Source organism: Hordeum vulgare, chromosome 5H (assembly GCF_904849725.1).
Source record: "Hordeum vulgare subsp. vulgare chromosome 5H, MorexV3_pseudomolecules_assembly, whole genome shotgun sequence".
NCBI lineage: Eukaryota > Viridiplantae > Streptophyta > Magnoliopsida > Poales > Poaceae > Hordeum > Hordeum vulgare.
The window spans coordinates 22737894-22752152 of NC_058522.1; the positions used below are offsets into that span (position 1 = coordinate 22737894).

The 14259-nt window shown below is 49.5% G+C and overlaps 1 long non-coding RNA gene and 1 pseudogene across 1 annotated transcript; both read left to right on the plus strand.

Annotated features, from left to right (window-relative positions):
* The first annotated feature begins 1228 nt into the window (after positions 1–1228).
* On the plus strand, positions 1229–2393 carry LOC123396223 (annotated as a pseudogene).
* Positions 2394–2759: 366 nt separating this feature from the next.
* Positions 2760–3567, plus strand: LOC123397907. The gene is made up of 2 exons (XR_006610039.1): positions 2760–2813; positions 3217–3567. It is a non-coding gene; the product is annotated as an uncharacterized LOC123397907 (long non-coding RNA).
* Positions 3568–14259: the final 10692 nt, after the last annotated feature.

A 14259-nucleotide genomic window follows, 5' to 3' on the forward strand; every position in this document is an offset into this window, starting at 1 on the left:
CAAGGCACATTACTTGGAGCATATCCAGTACCTCTCCACCACTGTACTGCAGGGCCTTTCAGATATGACACTGCTAATTCAGTTCTATGTTCAATAGGTGTTCTTGCAGTAGCAAAGTACTGATCCAGATTCTGTATCCAAGCTTCAGGATGTGCACCCTCAAATTCCACAAGATTAAGCTTTGCAGGTTTCACTGTAAGTATAGGTCTTCTGCTGTCAGGCATAGCAAACTGCCTGTGTTTCTAGCCATCAGGCCATTCCTCAATTGTCCCCACTTCTGCTTGCTGCACAGGTAACAATTGCTGCTGTCCATTACTCTGAATATTGTCCATCTTGTTGCTAGCAAAATTTGGATGCATGTGAGGAGCCTTGACAGTACCATCTAAATTCAACTCCTTTCCTAAATTATCCCTGAGCACACCAGTCCCAACCACTACAACAGCTTCTTTTTCTAAGCCATGCACTGAAGGTGGAGTAAAATTGTGCAGCTGCTTGGGCCTACCCAGAGGAACCATAGGTGATTGCACCTCCTCAACTTTCTTTTGGACACTACCATGCTCTGAATGATCCCCCTGATCTTCTTCAGAACCATGATCTAACACCAACTTCCTGAAGTTATCATGTATCTTATCAAAGTTGTTTTGCATAGTAACAAAGTTCTTGTTCACCATAGCACGAAATTCCTGAAATTCCTTCCTATCCTCCTCTCTACTACTTCTCAGCGTTTTCACATCTAACTCGAGAGAAGCTAGTTGCAAATCCCCTGTCAAGACCGGCTCGGCAGGTCCTGTCATCCTCAGAAGGACAGGGTGGGTGGTGGGAAAGATCAGGACTCACCTTGAGATGGATCCCGCCCTCCAGATCCGATGAGCAGCTCCGCTACCCTCTTCCTTCGTCGAGAATCGGCTGGCTTTGATACCAATTGTCAGGATCAGAGCACGTGACGAGATGATCCAAGTTATTCTGATGCGCAATTCAGACAAAACACAGTGATCGGAGGGGATTGAATTGCTTGGAGAAAGGGGAAAGTGCATGTGGCGCGTCGCCGGCGGTCTAGGGTTCTATCCAGATATGTATTACATGCCTCTTAGGGCTAGAAACCGTGGCTTATATAGGCCAGCATAGGAAAGGAAAGGAACTAGATTAAACAGCAGAAATAAATAAACTTCTGTCGGAATTGATACAGCGACGCGGGCAGCTCCAGTAACCGTCGGATGCTGGATCAACGATGCAGGGCGACTCGCGCCTGAAGCGCTATCATTCAACCACAGCCGTTGGATCACCAATTAACTCTTCACATCCAAACCGGCAAGTAGAAACACGGGAGGAGGCTATCGACGAGCCTGACAGTCGAGTACCTGGGAGGCAACGTCGTCCAGGTCCTCGTCGGCATGGTCGGCGCCTCCAGCGGCGACGGCCACCTCCTGCTCAGCTACCACGACCTCCGGGCGGAGGGCCCTTGCACCTCCTGGGACCTCACCGGGAACCCCGAGATCCAGCGCTTCGTCTGCAACCCCCTCACCGGCCAGATGCTCCGCCTCCCCGACATCGGCGGCTCCAGGAGGACCCTCGTCGTCCACCACATGGGCATCCTCGCACAGGCCAACGGAGAGGGAGGGCGCGGCCGGCCCGACAGGTTCGCCGTCGCCGGCTTCGTCTTCAATGGCTCCGCCCTTGCGCGGTTCCGCTCCGACCAAGGCAAGTGGCAGGCGGTGATGATGGGCTCGCCCGGCGGACCGCTGCTCCCGCGCGAGATGGAGATTAACCAGGAGATGGCTGCCTTCGGCGGCCGCCTGTGGTGGGTCGACCTCACCTCGGGAGCCGTCTCCGTCGACCCTTTCGCCGACCGGCCGGAGATCCGCTTCGTCGAGCTGCCGAGCGGCAGCGTGCTGCCTGAATGTGCGGACGAAAGAGATCTCAGCAAAGTCGAGGAAGGTGTTCTGTCCATGATAGATCTGGCCAAGCGCCGGCGCATCGGCGTGAGCGAGGGGAGGCTGCGCTATGCCGAGGTGACTCCTCACGATCCGTTCCTGCTCAGCTCCTTCGCGCTCGACGACGACGAGGGCAGCGGCTGGAAGCTGGAGCACCAGGTGCAGCTCAGGCAGGTCCTGGCGGACGGAGGCTACCCGTGGCAGCAGAACTCGGCGCAGGCGGCGCCGTCCTTGACCCTCTCGACGCCAGTGTCATTTACATCAAGGTGGGCAAGCACGTCGTCGTCGTGGACATGCACAATGGGAAGGTGATCGGGGCCTCTCCGCTTGAAGACGAGTACTTTTCTCTGGTACCGTGCGTGCTTCCACCGTGGCTTGGATCAAGCCAGATCCCCACGGCAGGTATGTAATCACCTGCTTGTTTACTGCTGCGAATCTCCTTATTTCAGCTTTGCATTTGCCGTTGCATAGGTGCATTGTTTGATTGGTTTGTGCTTGGACAGAAGATTGTGAATTGTTCATGGATGAATTTTGGTGTCGAATTGACGCTGGCAGCAAGATCCAAACATGAATTGCAATCAAATACAGTACTTATTAGGATTGGTACTATTGATCTAGTTAGCCCGACTTGGTTGGAGTACTCAGTTTGTTAGCCTGTACTTTGGTATAATTGTACCTCAGTAAAATCCAAATCATATCTATTCGCACAACTACTATGTTCATAGCCAACATCAATGCCTAGTTTATAAATTATTCTGGGTTAGCATTGCGCTTGTTATTCATGTTATTGTGTCTTTTTTTGCTGGGTAAGTTATCGTACCTTAACCGTGGAATCAACAGATGAAGATGATATGCTTAGTTTCGTGTAGAAGTGGCGAGTGGGTATGATTCTATCGGCCAGCTTACCTAATGCTCCTATGTTTATCATCCACTATTAGCCATCCATTCTCATTGTCAGGACACTGAATGTTTTATTTTCGCTTGTTGTAGTGATGACCTCTCATTGTTAGGACTGACTATAAAACTGAAGCTTGTTATTCCCAAACTGATCATAATTATGTAATTTTGTGCTATAAAGTAAACATGCTCGGTTGTTTCAATGTTTCCATACACAACTCCCTTCCAAACATAAAGACTCTTAACTCATTTTTGATTTAATTTTTGGAGGTGAGATTAATGGGCAAATAATAGCACTTCTGTTTACTCAGTTATTTGATTTTCGATTTGACTCTTTCATTTCCATGCTGAGTCAATTATCCCTCATATATTTTTCTTTGTTTTGCAGGGCTAGTGCTATATTTGGAAGGAAGCTGGCGGTAGTTTGTCAAACTCTCATTTTGGTGGAAGTCTGGAGAAGTTTGGGTTTATTGTAGTGTGTTGATGAATACTTTCTCGTTTAGAAGGAGATTAAATTAAATCACATGTAATGGCAACCAGAGGACAGGTTGCATGCTGTGCTTAGTTGCAAGACAATATCCTTTTCTTCTTGAAGTTCGAGAAAAATGTGCTCATCTTTTCTCGGGAAAACATGGATGCATCCATGATTTAATTTCCGTAAGCTTGGGTATCTTTGATTGTGACATCTATGATAGATTGATGACTCTGTCAATGCATCAGTATATTTTTCTTTTTGAAATTCAATGCATCAGTATTCTAATGACAGATGTTTTCACCTCTTTTATTGCTGCACAACAACAGAAATCACTAGGACAAAAGAGTTCCCTACTATAATATCTTCACAAAAATAAACGGTTTTGCTATTTCTTAGCTAGCTGAGAAATAGTTTGGCCTCATTCACTTGATTGCCCATTAGATTTACTCCCTCTCTTCCAAAATATAAGACCTTTTAGAGATTTTAGTATAGATTACATACGGATGTATATAGATATATTTTAAAGTGTAGATTCATTCATGGCAGTGTATGGACGGTCCGCATGACCGTCCTTTTTTATGCAAGCGTGCGGCGGGGACGGCATCATCCATTTCCAAACCCTGTCCACATCTGGCCACGCGGTGCTCCCTCGTCGGCGACCAGAAAACCTAGCAAGCACAAACCATGGAGTTTTTCAATGGCAAGGGGAGTCAAAACTTGTCCGGGGGTGCGAGCTCTTCCTGCGGCTCGCCGGGGCGATCTCCTCCGCCGCCGCCTGCTAGATGCAACTCCCCATCGGAGCGGCAACGCGTGTACATACCAGTCCACCAAGCGTGGTGGCACCGGTAGTACCGCCGGCCATTGCAATATCCGGATGTCAGCCTGCCTCACGGCTGGCATCTCGATCGGCAGCAGATCCATATTCCGACAGTTCCATGCTCGGCGCGGGCGCACGCCGAGGAGGTTCTCCGGGATAGCGAGGCCTTCACTCCAGAGCAGCGGCATATTCCTGCCTACTCGCCAGACTCTCCCAACTGGGAGCACTGGTTCGCGCTAGAGCGCGAGGAGGAGCGCCGTCGGGGCCTCCACGTTGACCACGACGTTCCTCCGTTGTCGCCTGAGGTTCTGCCGCATGAGGAGGACTAAGAGGAGGCGTACCAAGCCGCCTTCAAGAGCGCCATGCAGCAGGCGCTGAAGGTGAGCAGGATCGAGGAGAAAGCTCAATGGGCTGAGATGGAGCAAGCCCTCGCCTTGTCGACGGCAGGGGACTCCGTCCACGCCTCGCTCTTCGTCCCGCCTCTGCCACCGTCGCCGCCGCCCATCGTCGAGCCCGAGGCGGAGCCAAAGCCCATGCTGACGCGGAAGCGCTCACCGCCTCCACCCAGTTGACCGGAGGAGTCCTAGACGTGGACTGTCGAGCTCCGCGAGTGTGTGAGCACGCCTCTGGTCCACTACATCACGACGCCGGAGGAGGAGGTGACACACCTTGAGCACTGGAAGGCACACTGACTCGCCGAGGAGGAGGCCGACGGCGAGCAATAAATGCTTCAGAAGAAGTAGTTGTGCCGCAATGCGAAGGCAATGCAGTTTGAGGAGGAGGAGCGCGCCCGGCGAGCCGCATTGGAGGGGCCCACCAGACACCGGAGGATGCTGCCCTGGCAGCGTACCAAGCGGCGTTTGGGTGGGCTGGCCCGAGTCTCGCCTTCATCGACCTCACCGACGGCAATGGCAACGTCAAGGGCAAGGGCAAGGCCGACGACATCTAGGACAGCGTGCAGACGCATACTTCTTTTATGTTTTAATTAATGTTCAATTAGGTTTAAGTGGATTTTGATTGGCGGTTGACCGGCCATTATGTTTAATTATGTTTGTTTCTGTAAAATCTGTTTTTTTACACGGGTAAATTTGGGTCCGCCTTCTGTTGGGCGTTTAAGCCGATCCATATGAAAATGCGGACGCGCACATCTCCTGGCCGATCCAAACGGACGAAATGCGGATAAAACGCACGTCCGTTTGGATCGGCGTGTTGAAGTTGCTTTAATAATATGAATTTAAGGTATCTGGTTGTATAATAAATTATTTAAGACGTGATCGATCTATGTACGTGGAGGACATTTGAGGTGTGGGATTTGCCAAGACCGTTCTGTAGATGCTTTTAGAAATGCCTTTACATGCAGATCGTGGCTTCATTTTTCAGGGATGATTCAGTTTTACAATTGGATCCATGGGAGACGTGATGCAGGGTAGGAAGGAAGCCGTGGATTTGGGTGCTTGTTTTGCATGGAGAGGGAAGGGGGTGGGGGCGTGGTCCTCGGCGTGGGTGGCTGTTTGGCAGAGAGAACAAAAGCTTACTTTGGGAATGTAGAAGAAGGGTTAAAGCAGGGCCTTTTTATCCAGTGGATTGCTGCGCAGCACCGAGGATCCCAGTGATTCTGTGTCGGCGAAAGACAAACATACATAGAACAAATTCTGCCTTCCCTTTGCTTTGCTATCCTTTATGTTTTTCCATGCTCAAAATCTGCATGGATGGACAAAGCGCCGGTGTTTGTACCGCTGTACGCTGTCTCCAAGTGCGTTCATCGCAAAAAGGAAAGAGAGGTGCCCAGTTGGCCAAAGCAGTATGAACTTCAAACCCCACCCCCCCCCCCCCCCCCCCCCCCCCAAAAAAAAACTAATAAGCTGCATAAGAACAACTGAAACGCATCAACCCATTTTCTCTGCGCATGTCCTTTTAGATCAAAACGGACAGAAAATTTTGCCCAACACGGGCCCAAACGGACGTGAGTCGGTTTTTCGTCCACCGGATGATCCAATTCAAGCCTAATTTGAGTCTCGTTTGCATCGGTGCAGATACGGAACGGACACGTGCGATACCCGCCTACTCCTTTCCCTAACCCGCGAGTCGGCTGCAGAACCACCCCCATTTTACTCCCTTTCAAAAAATATTCCCGCCAGTTCACACTCCCGACCGCTCGTCATGGACGTCGTGCCGATCCTCGATGCCATCGCCGGACTCGCCTCCCTAATCTCCTCCGGCCGAGCCCTCATCGTTACCACCAAGGGCAAGCATTGCACCGCCCGCAAGACTGCGGCGCCGACCAAGAAGAAGTCATTTACACCCGAGCAGCGGGTCGTGCAATCGGCTAAGAGGAAGGGTCGAAGGCACGCGCAGGAAGCAAGCTCGAAGACGAATCCGCAGCCGCCTGGCGGCCTGGCCACCGTCCCACAATCAGAGGTAAGGATTGCCAAAGTCACTGCAGCAACGAGGGAGGTAGTGATCTACCTAGGGTTAAACCCAGGTCAGCATGGGCTGGCCACCGCCCCGATGTGCCTGGGCTATCATGGCCTCGTCGACCTTTCCACGTGTGGCACTGGCAGACTCGCAGCGCACGTCTGATAACCCACAAGTATAGGGGATCGCAACAGTTTTCGAGGGTAGAGTATTCAACCCAAATTTATTGATTCGACTCAAGTGGAAGCGAAAGAATATTCTCAAGTATTAGCAGTTGAGTTGTCAATTCAACCACACCTGAAAGATTTAGTATCTGCAACAAAGTATCAGTAGCAAAGTAGTATGATAGCAGCAGTAGCAACAGTAACCAGTAGCAGCAATAGAGTAACAGTAGCACGAGTGAAAGCAGTAGCGGCAAAGTAACGTAGCAAGGACCAGTAGGAAAAACCCGTAGGCATTGGATCGGTGATGGATGATTACGTCGGATGCTATTCATCATGTAACAGTTATAACACGGAGAGATATGTAACTAGCTCCAGTTCGTCAATCTAATGTAGGCATGTATTCCGTATGTAGTCATACGTGCTTAGGGAAAAGAACTTGCATGACATCTATTGTCCATCCCTCCCGTGGCAGCGGGGTCCTAATGGAAACTACGGGATATTAAGGTTCTCCTTTTAATAAAGAACCGGACCAACGCATTAACACTTGGTGAATACATGAACTCCTCATACTATGGTCATCTCCGGGAGTGGTTCCGGCTATTGTCACTCCGGGGTTGCCGGGTCATAACACATAGTAGGTGACTACAACTTGCAAGATAGGATCTAAAACACACATATATTGGCGACAATATAATAGGTTCAGATCTGAAATCATTGCACTCGGGCCCTATTAACAAGCATTAAGCATGGCAAAGTAGTAGCAACATCAATCTCAGAACATAGTGGATACTAGGGATCAAACCCCGTCAAAACTAACTCGATTACATGATAGATCTCATCCAACCCATCACTGTCCAGCAAGCCTACGATGAGATTACTCACGAACGGTGAAGAACATCATGGAATTGGCGATGAAGGAAGGTTGATGATGACGATGGCAATGATCTCCCCTCTTCGGAGCCCAAACCGGACTCTAGATCTGCTCTCCAGAGGAAGAACAGGAGGTGGCGGTGCCTACGTATCGTAAAATGCGATGAACTCTTCTCTTTGATTTTTTTCCGGACGAAAGAGGATATATAGAGCTGGAATTGGGGGTGGCGGAGTCCCGAGGGGCTCACAAGCCTGCCAGGCCCGGCTAGGGGGGGGGGGCGGGCCTGGTGGGCTTGTGAGCTCCTGGCTCTGTCCCTCCAATTGATTCTTGCGCCAGTATGTTTTATATATTCCACAAAAAAATCCTCGTATATTTCCAGGTCATTTCGAGTACTTTTATTTCTGCGCAAAAACAATACCATGGCAATTCTGCTGAAAACAACGTTAGTCTGGGTTAGTTCCATTCAAATCATGCAAATTAGAGTCCAAAACAAGGGCAAAAGAGTTCGGAAAAGTAGATACAACGGAGACGTATCAACTCCCCCAAGCTTAAAGCCTTGCTTGTCCTCAAGCAATTCAGTTGACAAACTGAAAGAGACAAAAGAAAAACTCTGACGAACTCTATTTGATCTTGTTGTTGCAATTATGCCTAACTCATATTCAGAATTTCAGCAGGATCATAAGCAAAACACAAAAGCAAATGACATCTAGGTCTCACGGTAAACTCATATCAATGGCATAATCAACTAGTGAGCAAATAATAATAAGTCTCAAACGTCAACACTTCAATCAAAACAATCATGAAGCAGTACGAACAGATGGTATCTCGCTAGCTCTTTCTGAGACCTCAAAACATAAATGCAGAGCACCTTCAAAGACCAAGGGCTGACTAAACATTGTAATTCATGGCAAAGAAGATCCAGTCACAGTCATACTCAACACAGTTAAAAGCAAAGCATAAAAATGACAGAGGTGCTCTCTAATTGGTGCTTTTACAAGAGGAGGATGACTCAACAGGAACATAAATAGATTTGCCCTTCACAGAGGGAAGCATTGATTTGCAGAGGTGCCATAGCTCAAGCTGTGAAAAACAGAGATAATAATGTTGAGTGGCATGCTTTCATTGTCAACGGAATGACTTAGAGTTCTCATCATCTTCCACACTACACATGCTATAGGCGGTTCCCAAATAGAAAAGTAAAGGTTTGACTCCCCTACCACCAATCAATCACACTCCATGGCTAGCCGAATCCTCGGGTGCCGTCCATACCAACATCAATCCAGGGGAGTTTTGTTTGCAATTATCTTTTAGATTTGAGCATCGAACTGGGCATTCCAATTACCGACCCCTTTCTCGTGAATGATAGTGAATAAACACATATCGAGGATAACACGCCTAGCATGGAAGATACTGATAGCCCCCTGTCACCACATGAGCGGTTCAGACATGCAAAACAGATTATTTCTTGAAGGTTTATAGAATGGCACATGCAAATTTACTTGGAACGGTAGGTAGATGCTACTGCAACAAAAGACCTTCCAATGGCGCCAGAAATAGGTGTGTTGACGGCACCAGGAATCCTTCTGCTACGACTACGCCTTAAGGGACTTCCTAGGCAAATATGCAAAGGATTTCCCCCGTGGCCTTGGAGCCTTGCGTTGGTGTTCCCTCGAAGCGGAAAGGGTGATGTAGTAAAGTGGTGGTAAGTATTTCCCTCACTTTGAGAACCAAGGTATTGATCCAGTGAAGGAGTATCACAAGAGCCTGCAAAAACACAAAAAGCTTGCTCCCAACGCTATGAAGGGGTTGTCAATCCCTTATAGATTGTTCGCCAAGTGAGAACTGAAAGCAACAAAGTAACAAAGCAAAGTAAAAGCAAAAGTGGAGACGATAGATGTGAATAGACCCGGGGGCCGTAGTGTTTACTAGTGGCTTCTCTCATGAAAGCAAGTAGACGGTGGGTGAACAAATTACTGTGGAGCAATTGATAGAACCACGCAAAGTCATGACGTCATCTATGGCAATGATTATATCTATAGGCATCACGTCCAAAACAAGTAGACCGATACTTTCTGCATCTACTACTATTACTCCACACGTCGACCGCTATCCAGCATGCATCTAGTGTATTAAGTCCAAAAGAACAGATTAACGCCTTAAGCAAGATGACATGATGTAGTTAGACAATCTCATATCTACGACAGAGTCCACCTTGTTACCCTTGATGGCAACTACACAATATGTGCCTTGCTGCCCCTACTGTCACTGGGAAAGGTCACCACACAGTAAGAACCCAAAACCAAGCACTTCTCCCATTGCAAGAATCATAGATCTAGTTGGCCAAACAAACCCAAGACTCGGAGAGACTTACAAGGATATCAAATCATGCATAAAAGAAATCAGCAAAGACTCAAATATATATCATAGATAATCTGATCACAAATCCACAATTCATCGGATCTCGACAAACACACCGCCAAAGAAGATTACATGGGATAGATCTCCATGAAGATCATGGAGAACTATGTATTGAAGATCTAAGAGAGAGAAGAAGCCATCTAGCTACTAACTACGGACCCGTAGGTCTGAAGTGAACTACTCACGAGTCATTGGAGGGGCGATGATGATTATGAAGAAGCCCTCCAACTCCAAAGTCCCATCCGGCAGGGCGTCGGGAAGGGTCTCCAGATGAGATCTCACGGAAATGGAAGCTTGCACGGTGGAAAAGTAATTTCGAGGCTCCCTTGATTTTTTTCTGATTTTTAGGGAATATATAGGCGCAAGATCTAGGTCAGGGGGGCGCCAGGGAGGCCACAAGCCTGCCCACCGCCGCCTCCCCCCTGGTGGCGGAGTGGGGGCTTGTGGGCTCCCTGTACCCCTCCTCGCTTGGGCCATAGCCCCCCTGATCTTCTTTCGTTCGGGAAAAAAATCATTTCGGGGATTTTATTCCGTTTGGAATCCGTTCCAAAATCAGATCTGAAAAGAGCCAAAAACACAGAAAAAATAGGAACTGGCACTTGGCACTGAATTAATAAGTTAGTCCCAAAAAAGATATAAAAGGTACATAAAACATCCAAAGATGACAAGATAACAGCGTGAAACCATCAAAAATTATAGATACGTTTGAGACATATTAAGCATCCCGAAGCTTAACTCCTGCTCGTCCTCGAGTAGGGAAGTGATAAAGAATGAATTTTTGATGCTTTCATGCTACTTAGCATAGATGTCCTTTGTAACTCCTCTTATGTGACGTGATTGTTCAGATCCATTAGATTCAAAACAATAGTTTGCTATTGACATGGAAACAATAATAATTCAAGCAAACTAGCAAGGTAATCATGAACTTTCAAAATAACAAGGCCAAAATAAAGTTATCCCTACAAAAGCATATAGTCTGGCTATGCTCTATCATCATTGCACAACGAATTTAAATCATGCACAACCCCGGTATTGGCCAAGTAATTGTTTCACACCTTTACTTTCTCAAACCTTTTCAACTCTCACGCAATACATGAGCGCGAGCCATGGTTTTAGCACTATAGATGGTGTGGAGTGTGGTGGAGGTTGCAAGACAAAACAAGGAGAAGATGGTCACATTAACTAGGCATATCAATGAGCTGTGGAGATGCTCATCAATAGATATCAATGTGAATGAGTAGGGATTGCCATACAAATGATGCACTAGAGCTAACAGTATGTGAAAGCTCTTAAAGAAAACTAGTGGGTGTGCATCCAACTTGCTTGCTCACGAAGACCTAAGGCAATTTTGAGGAAGCCTATCATTGGAATATACAAGCCAAGTTATATAATGAAAATTTCCCACTAGCTATATGGTGGTGACAAAACGAGAGACTCTCAATCATGAAGATCATGGTGCTTAATATGCACAAGTGTGGAAAAGTGGTAACATTGTCCCTTCTCTCTTTTTCTCTCATTTTTTTGTGGGCTCTTTGGCCCCTTTTTTTTGGTGGGTGATGGGGTTATAGTCCCAGGATAGGGTCATAGGCCTGCCCTATAGGTCCTACCCAAGGACTACCCTTCATAGAGGGCAAGGCCCTTAGACAGTTCCGACTGAACTAAGGACCCCCCCCATCATCCAGTCGGTGACGAGCATTCGGAGCGTATTTATCGTACCGACTGAATTCCCAATCTGTACATCGTAACCTCCCAGGAGGGCAACGGTCACACGTTTTCAGACACCATTATTAGCATTTAATGCATACGTTACCTGTAACGTAGGCATTTATTCGCCACTATTCCACCCCTGTCCACCGGGCCATTGTGGAGGGCAGCGCACTCTATATAAGCCGCCCTTCCCCACTGGTGCAGAGGTTGGCATTTACGGTAATCCCATATTCCACTCGACGCTAAGCTCCCAAGAGCACTGAGACGTAGGGCTTTTACCTCCACCGTAGAGGGGCCTGAACTCATACAACCTCGTCGTAGCTAAGGCTCTGCCCATCCTTTCGTACCCTACACATCTACTGTCAGACTTATACCCACGACAGTTGGCGCCCACCATGGGGCAGGCGTCTAAGCGACTTCCGGCGAGTTTGCAACTTCACATTTTCATCATGTCGTCCGGCGGAGATTTATGCATGGGTCGTGAGATCCTCTTCGGCGCACTCTCCTTCATCGTCGACGATTCGGCATGGCTTCGGGATGCGTCTCTCGACGTCGAGGCGCTCCCCAGTCACGGGGCTACGCACTTCCGTGCCGGTGCCCGCGGCGTCCTTCTTCTCCAGCAGTCGGCCCCGGTGTCGACCTTCGCCCCCGTCACGTGCCGCAACAAGCGGTCCCGCCGTCCGCGGCTTCAGCGTTTGGTGCGACACGCCCAGGCGCGACAGAGCGCGTCTTCTCAAGTGGCGGTCCTCGAGTCGGTTGTGGTCGCGTCGCCGTCCCAGTGCTTGGACTCAGTTCCGACTGAGTTACCTTCTGAGTACTTGGGTCGCGGGCCTACAGCTGAAGTTCTCATGGCCAATTCCCATGAAAGTCCCCACTGTACTGGTCGGAATGAGCACGAGGTCAGCGAATCGTCCGGCGCTCACCGTCAATACCACCGTTCTGCCAGTCGACGCACTCGTCAGAGCAACGTCGAGGTGTTCCGCACACCCGTCCTCAACCTGGCTGCCGCCGCCAAGATAGCCGATTCCCTCCAACCGACTGATTCAGAGGCTGGTAGAAGGATCGAGCAGATCCGTGCCCTGTTGCACACGGCGCAGCAGCAGAATTCGGCGGTCTCCCAGTCGCACAACAGGATCCACAACAATTCTGTTCACGCGAACACGCATCGGTCGGTTTTCAGCCCCGACTCTCATCAGCGACGCAGAGGGGGCAGCCGTTCCATGAATCCCAAAGATCGTCGTTGTTCACGCACCCCTCCGTGGGGTGGGCCTTACAGGTCCCGACATCATGATGATCGGCGTTCAGTCGGTGACACGTATGATCCAAGGCCCGACACAAGAGGGTACATCGCCCATAGGAAGGTCGATAGGAGTCGAGCCCACCGTGGTGGTCACGATAGAGACCGTCCGAGTGGAAGCAGGACCATCGTATTTGGCCCCGAGTGCTTCAGTCGGGCCATCCGTTCAGCTGACATCGCTCCCAACTTCCGATTGGCGACGAGGATCAGCAAGTTCACAGGAGAATCCAAGCCAGAAACGTGGCTGGACGACTACCGAGTGGCGGTCCAGATCGGTGGCGGAGATGACCAGGTCGCCATGAAACATCTCCCCCTGATGCTCGACGGCTCGGCACGAGCATGGCTGAACTAGTTGGCTCCATCAAGCATCTACAGCTGGGCAGATCTGTCCCGAGTGTTCATCAGGACCTTCAAGGGCACGTGCAAACGCCCTGCTGGTCTCGTGGAGCTCCAACACTGCGTCGAGAAGCAGAATGAGCCCCTGCGCGATTTCATCCAGCGCTGGACGACCCTCTACCACACGGTGGAGAACGTCACAGAGCATCAAGGCAGGCGTGCGGTACAGAGATCTGTACCTGAAGTTCGGTCGGACAGGCGACATCTCCATGAGCAAGATGATGGAGATAGCCGCACGCTATGCAAATGGCGAAAAAGAGGACCGCATACATAGCGGCAAGCACAAGGCAGTCGCCGACGGAGATGGGAACAACAATCGGAAGCAAAAGCAGAAAGCTCCGTCCACTCCGTAGGCAGAGGCAGCTGCCGTTACAAAGGGCAAGTTCAAGGGCAAGGGGAAAGCTCAGTACACCCCCAAGAAGAAGCAGTTCGGGAACTCCATCCTGGATCAGCCATGTCCAATCCACACGAAGATGGATGAAGAAGGCAACGCCATATTCCCGAAGCACACCACTCGGCAATGTCGCCTCCTGATCCAAGGGTTCGGCGAAGGGCAACCGAGTGAAAAGGACAACGGACAGGATGATGAGGACAAGGAGGATCCATTCCCCCAAGTCCATGCAACATTGATGATTTTTGCTGACGTGGAAAGCAAGAGTCGATTGAAGCTGGTGAACAGGGAGGTGAACATGGCAATACCAACCAACCCCACGTTCCTCAAATGGTCTCAGACTGCGATCACCTTTGACCAGTCAGACCATCCAGCGCATGTGCCCACCCCAGGGAGGCAGGCTCTGGTCATCGACCCGGTGGTGGAAGGAGTCCGACTGCGCAATGTCCTCATGAACAGCGGCAGCGGCTTAAACATCAT